The 14,023-nt window shown below is 39.2% G+C and overlaps 1 pseudogene; it reads left to right on the forward strand.

The window, feature by feature from the left end:
* The first annotated feature begins 1,385 nt into the window (after positions 1 to 1,385).
* Positions 1,386 to 3,672, forward strand: LOC112820432 (RNA cytosine C(5)-methyltransferase NSUN2 pseudogene; annotated as a pseudogene).
* The last annotated feature ends 10,351 nt before the right edge of the window (positions 3,673 to 14,023 follow it).

The following is a 14,023-nucleotide window of genomic DNA, read 5'->3' on the forward strand; positions in this document are numbered from 1 at the left end:
CAACAAGAGGGCACATACAGCCCATACAGTAGACACTCTTGAAACACCTTGTTCTGGTGGCAAGAGGAATTGGACTACTGGGTCCCATAAAGATACCTTCTACATGAGGCCACTACTTTCAAGACCAGGAGACTACCAAATACATAGAAACAAACATCCAGACAAAATGGAGACAAAGAAGTATATTTCAAACTAAAGAACAAGACAAACCTCAGAAAGAGCTAAACAGAATGTAGATAAGCAATCTACTTGATAGAGTTCAAAGTAATAGTCCTAAAAATGCTCACCAGACTTGAGAGAAGTGTGGCTGAATTCAGTGAGAACTTCAACAAAGTGTGAGAAAATATAAAAAGGAACCAATCAGAGCTGAAGAATACAGTAACTAAAATGAACTAGAGGGATTGAACAGCAGATTAGAGGATACAGAAGAATGGATTAACAATCTAAAAGACAGAGCAGTGGGGGCATCTGACTGGCTCAGCTGGATGAGCATGTGACTCTTGATCTTGGGGTCATGAGTTTGAGCTCCACACTGAGTGTAGAGATTACTTAAATAAATAAAACTTTAAAAAATAAATAAATAAGAAAATTTGAAAAGAAAGAAGGAAAAAAGAAAGAGGAAGAAAGAGAGAACGAAAGAAAGAGAAAGAAGAAAGAAGAAAGAAAGAGCGGGCAGTGGAAAGCAACCAAGCTGAAAAGCAAAAAATTGTTGTTTTTTTTAAAGTAGGCTCCACACCTAGCATGGAGCCCAGTGCGGGGCTTGAACTCACAACCCTGAGATTAAGACCTGAGCTGAGATCAAGAGTCAAATGCTTAACTGACTGAGCCACCCAGGTGAGCCCCCCGATTTTTTTTTAACTGAGAATACTTTAAGGGACTTCTTGGGACAACATTGAGCACAGTAACATTCACATTTTAAGGGTCCCAGAAGGAAGAGAGAAAGAGAAACAGAAAATTTATGTATGTATGTATGTATGTATTTATTTATTTAAGATTTTATTTATTTATTTGACAGAGAGAAACACAGTGAGAGAGGGAACACAAGCAGGGGGAGTGGGAGAGGGAGAAGCAGGCTTCCCACTGAGCAGGGAGCTTGATGGGCGGCTCGATCCCAGGACCCTGGGATCGCAACCTTAGCTGAAGGCAGACACTTAACGACTGAACCACCCAGGTGCCCCCCAGAAAATTTATTTGAAGAAATAATAGTTGGAAACTTTCCTAACCTGGGGAAGGAAACAGATATCTAGGTCCAGAAAGCAAAGAAAGCTCCAAACAAGATGAATCCAAGGAAGTCCACACCAAGACACATAATAATTAAAATATCACATCCTCCCCAGCCAGTGGTGGCTGGTAGGTGTGTGTGGGTGTGGGGAGCCACCTGGGCCATGGGAGTTGCTGACCAGTGGCTCCAGCAGCAGTGGCAGCAACAGGGATGGGGATGGCAGCAGCATCAGGGCACAGAGGATGATGCCAAGGATGGCAGGAAGTACAATGAAGTGTGCTGGGAAGGCAGGTATCCCCAGATTGTCAAGGAGAACAAGCTCTTCCAGCACTATTACCAGGAGCTCAAGAATGCCCAAGGGCAAATGGGACCAGGTCATGGAAGCACTCAGGGGACCCCTCCTGGCCACTTTAGATTACTGGTTACAAAAGCCACACAAAAAACTATTGCTTAAAGAACAAGTATTTCAAGAAATTGGAGAACCTGAAGTGGAAGGTCAGAAAGTTAAAATTCCACAGCCCCTGAGTTGGTATTCTGAAGAAATGGCCTGGCACAAAAATTTAAGTGGAAAAATCTGAGAAGATCTCCACAATTGAAAAAGTTTCACCAGTTTCTAGTTAGTGAAACTGAATCTGGAAATAACAGTTGTCAAGAAGCCGTTAGCATGATTCCATTACTGTTACTTAATACTCGCCCTCTCCATAGATCTTAGATATATATTTAGCACCTGGATCAAAGACCACACAATTAATTGAAATGTTACATGCTGACATGAATGTCCCTTTTCCTGAAGTGTTTGTCGTCATGATGATGAGGACAACAAGCGTTGCTATCTGCTCATTCATCAGGCCAAAATGCTGAGCAGCCTCTGCATCCATGGTGATTAACCATGATGTGTTCGGCATATCTAGATTCAAAATAGATGTAAATAGGAGGAAAGAGATTTTTTTTCTATAATTGCATTTTATGTGATGTCCCTTGCAGTGGAGATGGCACTATGAGAAAAAAACAGTGATGTCTGGAAAAAGTGGAAGGCCTTATATAACTTGCAGCTGCATGGTTTATAGCTGTGGATTGCAATGCAAGACACTGAGAAGCTAGTGGAAGGTGATAGGTTGGTGTCTTCTATATGTTCACTAAACCCCCATTGAAGATGAAGTGGTAATAGCATCTTTACTGGAAAAAAAAGTGAAGGTGCTTTGGAGCTTGCTGATATGTTTTCTGAACTGCCAGGACTAAAATGGATGCCTGGAATTACACAGTGGAAGATAATGATGAAAGATGAACAGTGGCTTACAGAGTGGGATGATAGTCCTCATAGCAGACATACTCAGATCTGGCCTACCATGTTCCCATCAAAGGACCCAGAAAAGTTACAGGGGATGCACCTAGAGTGGTGTCCTAGAATATTACCACATCATCAAAATACTGGAGGGTTCTTTGTAGCTGTATGAGAGAAAAAGTCTTCAATGCCATGGCATAAATGTCCACCAAAGCTGGAGGGTGAATCTGTGGTACTCAGAGAAACTGGTCCAACACTGCAAATTCCACAGAAGGAAAACTACAGACACTTCTGAGCTGGAAAGTTAACCAGGCAGCAGAATTAACAACACAGAGATAATGGAAAGACCTGAAAAATTTAGAGAACAATGGAAATAAGAAAGAAGGAGTGTGTGGTCCTTCTCCATCTAATAAAATGAAGTTATTTGGAAGAATTTAAAGAAGATCCATTTGTATTTATTCCTGTATAATTCCTGAATTAATTCCACCTATCCAGAAATTCTGTGTACTGGGTCCTTCATTCCTAAAATGAATTTGTTAGCTCAAACTATGGAAGGGAAGAAAAGGCAACTCTACATAGTCTCCAAGGAGATAAGGAATGTGCTGCTGAATAATAGTGAGAGGATGAAAGTTATAAACACTGGGATAAAAGTCTGGTGTTGGAATAACAGTGATGAAAATTTGATTGTGCTTTTCATTTAGCACAGGAGGGAATATACACATTGTATCCATTTATTAATTCAAGAATGATCACTGTATCAATGGAAGATGTTAAAATTCTATTGACCCAGGAAAATCCATTTTTAAAGAAAACTTATCAGTGAGACATATAGCCAAGCCAAGGACTTGGCTGGGGGAGCATCATCCTGATGTACAAGTCAGACCCTACTAAACCAGATACCCTTCAGTGTCCCATTGTGTTATGTGGATGGCAGAGAAAGCCTTCCATTTGGACTTTTATGCCCAAGAATGAATGGCTTCATTATCTCAGGATGATGGGGCTAGAGGTGTTGGCAGAAATGAAGGAAGGGACTGTTCTGGTACACAAGAACACAAGCAGCTCTGGGCTACCTGAGGACAAAGTGAGTGCCAAACATGGAGTGGAGCAGGCCACCAGCACCGACACTGTTGTGGGATCTGATCCATCAGGGACTGTCCTGCTCCAGTGAGGACACCCAGGGAGAGCCTGCCTGGGCCTGGCAGGGGCCTTCACCTTGGTGTTCAATGCCAAACCCAGAACTTCTGACCTTCAAATATGTATTTTTGAAAACTGGAAACTGATGGAATGATAGAATAGTCTGTGAATGGTCTCGGTACTGCTTTCATATATTTTTTTAACTTGTTAGAAAAGCTGGGTCCAATGTACCTATTGTAGGCAGTAGACTTTCACCATTAAAGTCTTACTTCTATCAAGAAACAAAACTGCCCTTGCAGGAATTTTCAGTTCCCTTTTGTTAGGCCTATATTGGTCTTAAGTTCCACCAGTTGTTTTAATTATTACTTATAGAAAGAATTTATAACTCATTATGAATTGGAAAACCACGCTGTAAGCTTTAATAATCATATTAAGTTGTACATTAGCTGTGTGACATTAGTATGCAGTAGGTTAATATCTGAGGTCTCAGATGACTTCTGTGCCTTTGTAATAAAAGGTAAAATAAACTGTTTCTCAGAGTTTAAAATTAAGACATCAAAAGTTAGAAATAAAGAAACTTAAAAGCAGCAAGAGAAAAACAAATAGTTACATACAGGGTAAATCCCCCTAAGGTTATCAGCTGATTTTTCAGCAGAAATTTTGCAGGCCAGAAGAAAGTGGCATGATATATTTAAAACCCCTCAACCTAAAATACTCTACCTGGCAAGGTTATCATCAGAAGTGAAGGAGATAAAGGGTTTCCCAGACAAACACAAGTTAAAGGAGTTCATCACCACTAAACTGGTCTTACAAGAAATATTAGAGGAATTATTTTAAGCAGATAAGAAAAAGCCATAAATAGAAGTAACAAAATTATAAAAGGAAAAAATTTCACTGGCAAAAGCAAATATATACTAAAGGTAGTAGATCACTTATAAAGCTAGTATGCAGACTAAAAGACAAAAGTGGTAAAATCAATCATATCTACAAAAGCTAGTTAAGGGATATGCAAAATAAAACGTAAAATATGATATCATATACATAAAATGTGTGGAAAAGTGTAAAAATGTAGTACTTTTAGAATATGTTTGAGCTTAAGCAACCATCAATTTAATATAGACTGCTAAATACATAGGATATTATATATAAACTTCATGGTAACCAGAAACCAAAACCTTTAATAGATACACAAAAAACAAAAAAGAAAGGAATCCAAGTATAATACTAACAAAAGTAATCAAATCACAAGGAAAATACAGCATGAGAAGAAAGAAACAGAATAACTACAAAAACAACCAGAAAACAATTAACAGAATGGCACTAAGCACCTATCTATCAATATTTATTTTGTAAATAGACTAAGTGCTCCAATCAAGAGACATAGGGTGACAGAATGGAGAAAAACACAAGACCTATCTATATGCTGCCTACAAGCGATTCACTTCAGACCTACAGACATATAGAGACTGAAGGTGAAAGGATGTTTTCCATCCTTTCACAATATAGATATTCCGTGTGAATGGAAACAACAATAAAAGGCTGGGATAGTGATACTTTTGGCAAAAATATTTTATTTATTCATTTGAGAGAGAGAGAGAGACAGAGAGAGCACAAGCAGGGGGAGAGGCAGAGGGAGAGGGAGAAGCAGACTCCCTGCTGAGCTGGGAGCCCAATATGGGACTCAATCCCAGGACCTGGAGATCATGACCTGAGCTGAAGGCAGATGCTTAACTATCTGAGCCACTCAGATGTCCTGAGATAACAATACTTATATCAGACAAAATTGACTATAAAACAAAGTCTGTAACAAGAGACAAATAAGGGCATTATATAATGATCAAAGAATCAATTCAACTATAGGATGTAACAATTATAAATAACTATGCACCCAACACTGGAGCATCTAAATGTATAAAGTAAATATTAACAGAACTAAAGTGAGAAATTGACAGTAATATAATAGTAGGGGACTTTAACACCCCCATTACTTCAATGGATAAATCACCCAGACAGAAAATCAACAAGGAAACTGTGGCTTTGAACAACACATTAGACCAGATGGGCTTAACAGCTAGATACAGAACATTCCATCCAAAAACAACAGAATATACATTATTTTCAAGTGCACAGAGAACATTCTCCAGAATAGATCATATGTTGGGCCACAAAACAAGTCTCAGTAAATTTAAGAAAACTAAAATCATATCCAGACTTTTTTTTCCCCCTCATTGTATGAAACTAGCAATTAGTTACAAGGAAAAAAACTGGAAAAAAAACACAAACACATGGAGGTTAAACAACATGCTACTAAACTACTAGTGGGTCAATGAAGAAATCAAAAGTTACGTGGAGACAAATAAAAATGGAAACACAACAGTTCAAAATCCTTGGGATGCCACAAAAGCAGTTTTTTAGGGGAGCTTGGGAAGATGGCAGAGTAGGAGGACCCTGAGCTCATCCCATCCCACTTTTTCAAAGGGATATTGTCCATATCCAAGTCAACAAACTGGAGAGCAATCTGAAGACTGGCAGATAAATCCCACAACTAAATATAGAGAAGAAGCTGCATTTGAAAGGTCAGGAATGTCAGAAAGGCAGAGGGAGGCTGCCCACAGCAGGGAGGGAGATGTGCATCTAGAGAGGGGAGAGAAATGGGCCCTTGCACCAGGGAACTCACACAGGGAAGACTTATCCCAATAATGCTTAGCTTTAAAAACCGGAGGGGCCAAATTCCATGAGTTTATATAACCAGTGATACTTAGAGCCTGGAGCTTTAAAAGTCTGCTGACTGAGCACTGGGTGAGGAGGGAGGGTGAGTGATAGCTTTGTCCACCACCTTTAGAGAGACAGCAGCCTACATGGAGAAGCAACATAAAAATGGCAATTTACACAAAGTCAGGGGCAAATGGGAGACAGATCTGTTTATACTGATTTTGGAGCATGTTGGGGTACTTCTCCAAAAATGAGGGAGGTGGCAGGTGCCATTTTCCTCTGCTGCTGCTCAGCATAAACAGAGCCACTGTGAGAGGTGGGACTGCACAGACACTTGCTACCTAACCCACTAGTAGTGCACCACACCCTCAAGTTCTCCTGAGGACTAGTCTACTCCAAGCCAGCTAGTCTTGGCCCTGGGCTGGGGGCAAATTTTGTCAAAGCCACAGGTGGGCCCTACAAGCCACTGTGTGCACAGCTGCTGTGCACCATGCAGAACCACCATGCTGGGCCCACTTGTGGCTCAGGGCCCAGCCATCACACTGCACCCAGAAGCACACCCCCAGCCACCATCACACACCAGGTCGAGCCTGGCCCAGCCTCATGCTCCCGACAGCCCTGACACACAGCCCCCAACCACCACAGTGCTTGGAGGAATATCACATCTGTGCAGCCCAGCACAAATTTTACTAACACTGTGGCCTCACTTCCAAGTTCCCTGGTGGGCACACCCCCTCAGACCTGGCTTGCCTGGGTCCCACTAACAACACAGAGAGCAAACACAGCACACAACAGGCAGAGTGCAGATGACTGCACTGAAAGGAAAAGTGTAAACAGGGTGTAAGCAGCACACACAGGATGCTCCCCTGAAGTTCTGGTGAACAGGGAACCTGCACTACAGGGCCCTCTTCTTCATAAAGTCACTACTTTCAAGAGCAGAAGACACAGGTGATTTTCTTAACACACAGAAACAGACACAGAGAGACAGACAAAATGAAGAGATAGAAATTTATCCCAAATGAAAGAATAGGATAAGGCTACAGCCAGACATCTAAGTAACATGCCTAATAGAGAACTTAAAGCAATGATCATAAGAATCCTCACTGGATTTGAGAAAAGAGTTGAAGACCTGAGTGAGACCCTTAACACAGAGATAAGGAATAACATTGCAGAGATAAATAAGCTTAATGAAATGAATAGCAGGATGGAAGCAGCAGAGGAATGAATTACTGTCCTAGAAAACTGAGTAATGGAAAGTATTCAAGCTGAACAAAAGAGAGAGAAAATAATTTGCAAAATGAGAATAGACTTAGGACTCCATCAAACATAATAGCATATTATAGGAGATCCTGAAGGAGAAAGGAAAGGGGGCAGAAAATTTATTTGAAGAATTAACAGTGAAATATTCCCTAATCTGGGCAAAGAAACAGACATCCAGATCCAAGAGGCACAGAAAAACCCCAACAAAATCAACAAAAGCAGGTCCACACCAAGATATATTGTAACTAACTTCAAAATATAGTGATAAAGAAAAAAAATCTTAAAAGCAGCAAGACAAATGAAGTCAGTAACTTACAAGAGAAACACTTAAGTCCAGCAGATTTTTCAACAGAAACTTTGCAAGCCAGAAGAGAGTGGCATGATATAGTCAAGGTGAAGGGGAAAAATCTGTAGCCAAGAATACTTTATCTAGCAAGGCTACCATTCAGAATAGGAGAGAAAAAGTTTCCCAGACAAACAAAACTAAAGGAGTTCATGATCACTAAGCCAGCCCTGCAAGAAATATTTAAGGGGACTCTTTGAGTGGGAAAGAAAGACAAAAAGCAACAAAGACTAGAAAGGAATGGAGACAATCTCCAGAATCAATGAAAATTTTACAATGGCACTAAATTCTTATCTAGCAATAATTACTCTGAATATAAATGGACTACATGCTACAATCAAAAGACACAGGGTATGAGAATAGATAAAAAAAAAAAAGACCCATCTGTATGTGCTTATAAGAGACTCATTTTAGACCTAAAAACACTTGCAAATTGAAAGTAAAGGGATGGAGAACCATCTATCATCCTAATGGATGTCAAAGAAAAACAGAGTAGCCATACTTATGGCTAGATTTTAAAACAAAGACAGAGTAAGGGAGATGAAGGAGGGTGCTATATCATAACTAAGGGGTATATCCAACAAGAAGATCTAACAATTGTAAATATTTATGCCCCCTACTTGAGAGGACCCAAGTGTGTAACTCAGTTAATAACAAACATAAAGAAACTCATTGATAAAAACACAACAATAGTAGGGAACTTTAACACCCCACTTACAGCAATGGACAGATCATCTAAACAGAAAATCAACAAGGAAAACAATGGCTTTGAATGACACACTGGACCAGATGGACTTAATAGATATATTCAGTACATTTCATCCAAAGCAGCAGAACACACATTCTTTTCAAGTGCACATGGAACATTCTCCAGAATAGATCACATACAGGGTCACAAATCAGGTCTCAACAAGTACAAAAGGATTGAGATCATACTGTGCATATTTTCAGACCACAACGCTATGAAACTTGAAGTCAACCAGAAGGAAAAATTTGGAAAGACCACAAATACATGGAAGTTAAAGAATATCCTACTAAAAAATGAATAGGTAAACCAGGAAATTAAAGAAGAAATTTAAAAATACATGGAAGCAAATAAAAATGAAAACACAATAGTCCAGAACCTTTGGGATGCAGCAAAGGTGGTCTTAAGAAGGAAGTATATAGGAATATGGGCCTTTCTCAAGAAAAAAGAGAAGTTTTAATTACACAGCCTAACCTTACACTTAAAGGACCTAGAAAAGAAACAGCAAATAAAGCCTAAAGCCAGCAGAAGAAAGGAAATAATAAAGATGAGAGCAGAAATAAGCTGCTTAGGGGCGCCTGGGTGGCTCAGTTGTTAAGCATCTGCCTTCGGCTCAGGTCATGATCCCAGGGTCCTGGGATCAAGGCCCGTGTTGGGTTTCCTGCTCTTCAGGAAGCCTTCTTCTCCCTCTCCCACCCCCCCCGCTTGTGTTCCCTCCTCTCGCTGTGTTTCTCTCAGTCAAATAAATAAATAAAATCTTTAAAAAAAAAAAAAGAAAAGAAATAAGCTATATAGAAACAAAACAAAACAAAACAAAAAACCCAGGAGAACAAATCAATGAAACTAAGAGCTGGTTCTTTGAAAGAATTAATAAAATTGATATATCCCTAGCCAGACATATCAAAAAGAAAATCGAAAAGACCCAAATAAATAAAATCACAAATGAAAGGGAGAGATCATAACCAACACCATAGAAATACAAACAATTATAAAAGAATATTATGAAAAATTATATGCCAAAAAACTGGGCAATCTGGAAGAAATGGATGAATTCCTAGAAACATACAACTACCAAATCTGAAACAGGATGAAATAGAAAATTTGAATAGACCCATAGCCAGCAAAGAAATTGAATCAGTAATCAAAAATCTCCCAACAAACAAAAGTCCAGGGCCAGATGGTTTCTCAGGGGAATTCTACCAGACTACTACATGTTTATCCAAAGGATACAAAGAGTGATTTGAAGGGGCACATGCACGCCAATGTTTATAGCAGCAATGTCCACAGTAGCCAAATTATGGAAAAAGCCCAAATGTCCACTGACTGATGAATGAATAAGAAGACTGATGATGAATATATATAGATATATACATACACAATGGAATAATACTCAGCCATCAAAAAGAATGAAATCTTGCTATTTGCAAGGATATGGACAGAGCTAGAATGTATTATGCTAAGCCAAATAAGTTAGTTAGAGAAAGACAAACACCAAAGGATTTCACTTATATGTGGAATTTAAGATACAAAACAGATGAACATTAAAGGAAGGAGGGAAAAAAACAGAGAGGGAAACAAACCATAAGAGACTCTTTTTTTTTTCAGATTATTTATTTGACAGAGAGAGAGAGCATGCCCACAAGCAAAGGGAGCAGAAGGCAGAGGGAGAAGCAGTCTCCCTGCTGAGCAAGGAGCCCAAATTAGGGCTCGATCCCAGGACCCTGGGATCATGACCCAAGCCAAAGGCAGATACTTAACCGACTGAGCCACCTGGGCGCCCCAAACCGTAAGAGACTCTTAATGATAGAGAACAAATGAGGTTTGATGGAGGGAGGGAGGTGGGCTAAATGGGTGATGGGTATTAAGGAGGGTGTTGTTATGATGAATACTGGTATTATATGTAAGTGATGAATCACTAAATTCTACTCCTGAAACCAATATTACACTATATTTTAACTAACTAGAATTTAAATACAAATTTGGAAAAAAAAAAGAAAAGGGAACACTCCTACACTATTGATGGGAATGTAAATTGGTGCAGCCAGTATGGAAAACCATATGAAGATTCCTCCAAAAATAAAAATAGAAATACCATATGATCCAGTAATTCCACTTCTGGGTACTTACCCAAAGAAAATGGAAACACTAATTAAAAAAGATATATGCAACACTATGTGTATTGCAACATTATTTTCAATAGCCAAGATAAGGAAGCAACCTAAGTGTACATTTATAGAAGAATATATATATATATATATATAAAATGGAATATATATATAATAGAATACATATATATAATGGAATATTATTCAGCCATAAAAAAGAATGAGATTTTGCCATTTGTGACAACATGGATGGACCTAGAGACTATTACGGTAAGTGAAATAAGTCAGTTGGAGAAAGACAAACACCATCTGATTTCACTTATATGTGCAATGTAAAAAACAAAAAGAAAAACAGAAATAGAGTCATAAGTACAGAGAACAAACTAGGGGTTGTCAGTGGGGAAGTGGGCTGGGGGATGGGTAACATAGGTGGAAGGTATTAAGAGGTACAAACTTCCAGTAATAAAATAAATAAGTCACAGGGATGAAAAGTGCAGCATAGGGAATATAGTCAATATTATTGTAATAACTTTATATGTGACAGATGGTAAGCATTTTGTAATGTATATAGTTGTCAAATCATTATGTTGTGCAACTGAAACTAATACAATGTTGTATATCAACAGTATTTCAATTAAAAAAAAAAAAACTCAGCACCTATTTCTCATATTCTTTGTGTCATCCAACTTTGCCCAATCCAGTTACCTACAAGAGAATAGTTCTCTGATCACACAAATCAAACCCACACCTGGGGGTCAGCTCCTCTGAAACCCGGTATGTATGAACATCAGGAGTTATTTGGGAACACAGGAAGAGTGAGTGGATGCCAAACCAGCAGTCAACAGCATCTGCTGTGACCACTGGATTCTCCCGACCAGTCAATAGGCTTTCTTATTCCTAACTGGAGGAAACCACATGTAGGTTCTCTTTGGATAAGCCTGCCCTCAAAACATGAGGCCTTCCCAGAGATCCATAGAAATGACTTCAAAATACAGTTGGAAACAAGATTTACAATATGAAGGACTTTATTTCTGGCCATAATGTCTAGTTAACTTGCATTTCCTTCTTCTGACAGTACTTTTTATTAACCGAGCTAAGCTATGGATTGCCAAATCTGTCATTTGCTCAGAGTTAGACCACAGCAATATCTCCCAGGAAGTCATAACCTACATCTTTGCTTTGAAGAGCAGAAGTGCTCGAATAGTTGGGCGTGTACTGCAGAGAGGTAGCACAGGTAGGGAGTGAAAAAATCATGGGTTTTTGCAAAAAAAAGAAATCTGGGTTTGAATCCCGCCTTTGTTAGTTAATTGCTGAGTGATTTTAGGAAAGATATTTAGCCTCTCTGAAACTACTTTCTCATCACAAAATGGAAATACTACTACCCACCCAGAGGGATGTTTGTGTGATTAAATGACTACCAATTTTTTCCCCTCTCCATTTTCCTAGAGAAGTCTGGAGAGGGAATAATCAGATCATATAAGTGCAACCAATACACAGATTGATCTTTCCCTCTGTAGTTTTCAACATTTGGCTTAAATTCTCTAACACAAAACAAGTTGACTGGCTTTTAGTAATTATACTATAGAGAGTGGGACTTCATTGCACACATGGCTGAAATCAGAAGGCAATCTGTAATTCAGAGAAGTCATGAAGTGCTTGCCTGGCATTTTGATTTTTCCATAGATGAAAAGTCATGATGTTTTCCAACATATTTGGAGGCATTTATGAAATTCAAAATAGTGTGAGCAGCAACTCTGAGCACTGTCAAAACTGTGCATTGTCAGTGGGGTGGATAATTTATGTTATTACTACTTAAATTGTTGCCTACTAAACACGGAGTGTGCTACAAACCAAGTTATCTAAAATATGTAGGATAAGAATAAATGTTTCCATCAAGAGCATTAATTTTCAGTCAAATTCTGTTTATCTGCATTGAAGTCCCAGGTGGGAATTTCTAAAAGTCCATAATATCTTGGAATTTATTTCTCCTTCAAAATTAAAAAAAAAAAAAGCACTTTAGTTGTAAGAGTTTTCCAAATAGGTTTGTGTACTTGAGTTTTAATTTTTTTTGCTGTTCTCATTTGATATCAGCTATGACAAGCTGCCTGTGGGTCTAATGACTTATGCTGTGAGTAGTACTGAGGGCTTTATCTGCCCTCCATTCACACAAACCCTATGTTGACTCAAGAAAAGAAAGGGGAATTCCCTCAAGTTAGCCTCCTTTACACTTGTCAGCAAACATCCATCCAGAGCCAAGTGTATTAGTGCTCAGTTAGCCTCACTGTGTAGATCCTGGCACACATGCAGCTGAGGACAAACCAGGTCGGTTCCAAAAGGGACACATAGTACAGTTATGAAATAACCCAGAGCTGAGAACTGTTGGGTGTGGGGAGGGTGTTGAGAATGAAATGATGCTCCCAATTTCCTGGAACAATAAATGCTGTTTTCTCTTTTTCAAAAGGCAGTTTTAAAACATGTTTAGGGTCCCGCAATTCACCTTCTGAAATGCTGGTGCCATACTCCATTCATTTACTATGTTGTGGCAGAGATTTTTACACTCTCCAGCAGGTAAACATGGAAACCCCATCCTGTGCCTGAGGAAGGGAACTGAATGCTCTCTTGTGTGGCAGTTTCACACAGACAGGTACAGGCACAGAAGTTTTCAGGTCTTTAGCTCATATAACCCTGATGCAAATGCTGGTCACATCACTCTCCCCAATTTATTTTCACTTCTTGATTCTGTTTCTTTTTCCTAGTCACATAGTCATCTACTTTCAACAAAAAGTATATGATCTTTCATTTATGTTTACTGGCCATAGAAACAGCAAGGCTGAAGGCAGTTGGAAAGGATTGAATTTGATGGGAATCCCCTTTAACTGACAGAAGAACTGCCCAAATGTAAGGGCAGGGCTCCTCGGTGGCCATGTTTGTGCTATATCCAGTCTTGCCTTGTGTCTGTGTTTCCACGTCACTGGGAGGAAGGCTGAAAAACAGAGAGCAATGAGTACTCAGTGTTCCAACATCTGCTCTGGGGACCATACTCGGAAAGAAGAGTTCAGAAGTTCTAATAGCTGATAATAGCAGCTATCATTTATGGAGTGTGCTGTATGTACTAAATACTGTGCATCAGTTTTGCATGTATTATATCATTTCTTTCTGCAACTGTCCTGTGAGCTGCTGTTCTATTTTAGAAGTGGGTTGGGAAAGCTGTGAGGATTAA

The sequence above is a fragment of the Callorhinus ursinus genome, unplaced genomic scaffold (genome assembly GCF_003265705.2).
Source record: "Callorhinus ursinus isolate GAN/ISIS: 27379988/994484 unplaced genomic scaffold, GSC_fseal_2.0 scaffold1, whole genome shotgun sequence".
Taxonomy (NCBI): domain Eukaryota; kingdom Metazoa; phylum Chordata; class Mammalia; order Carnivora; family Otariidae; genus Callorhinus; species Callorhinus ursinus.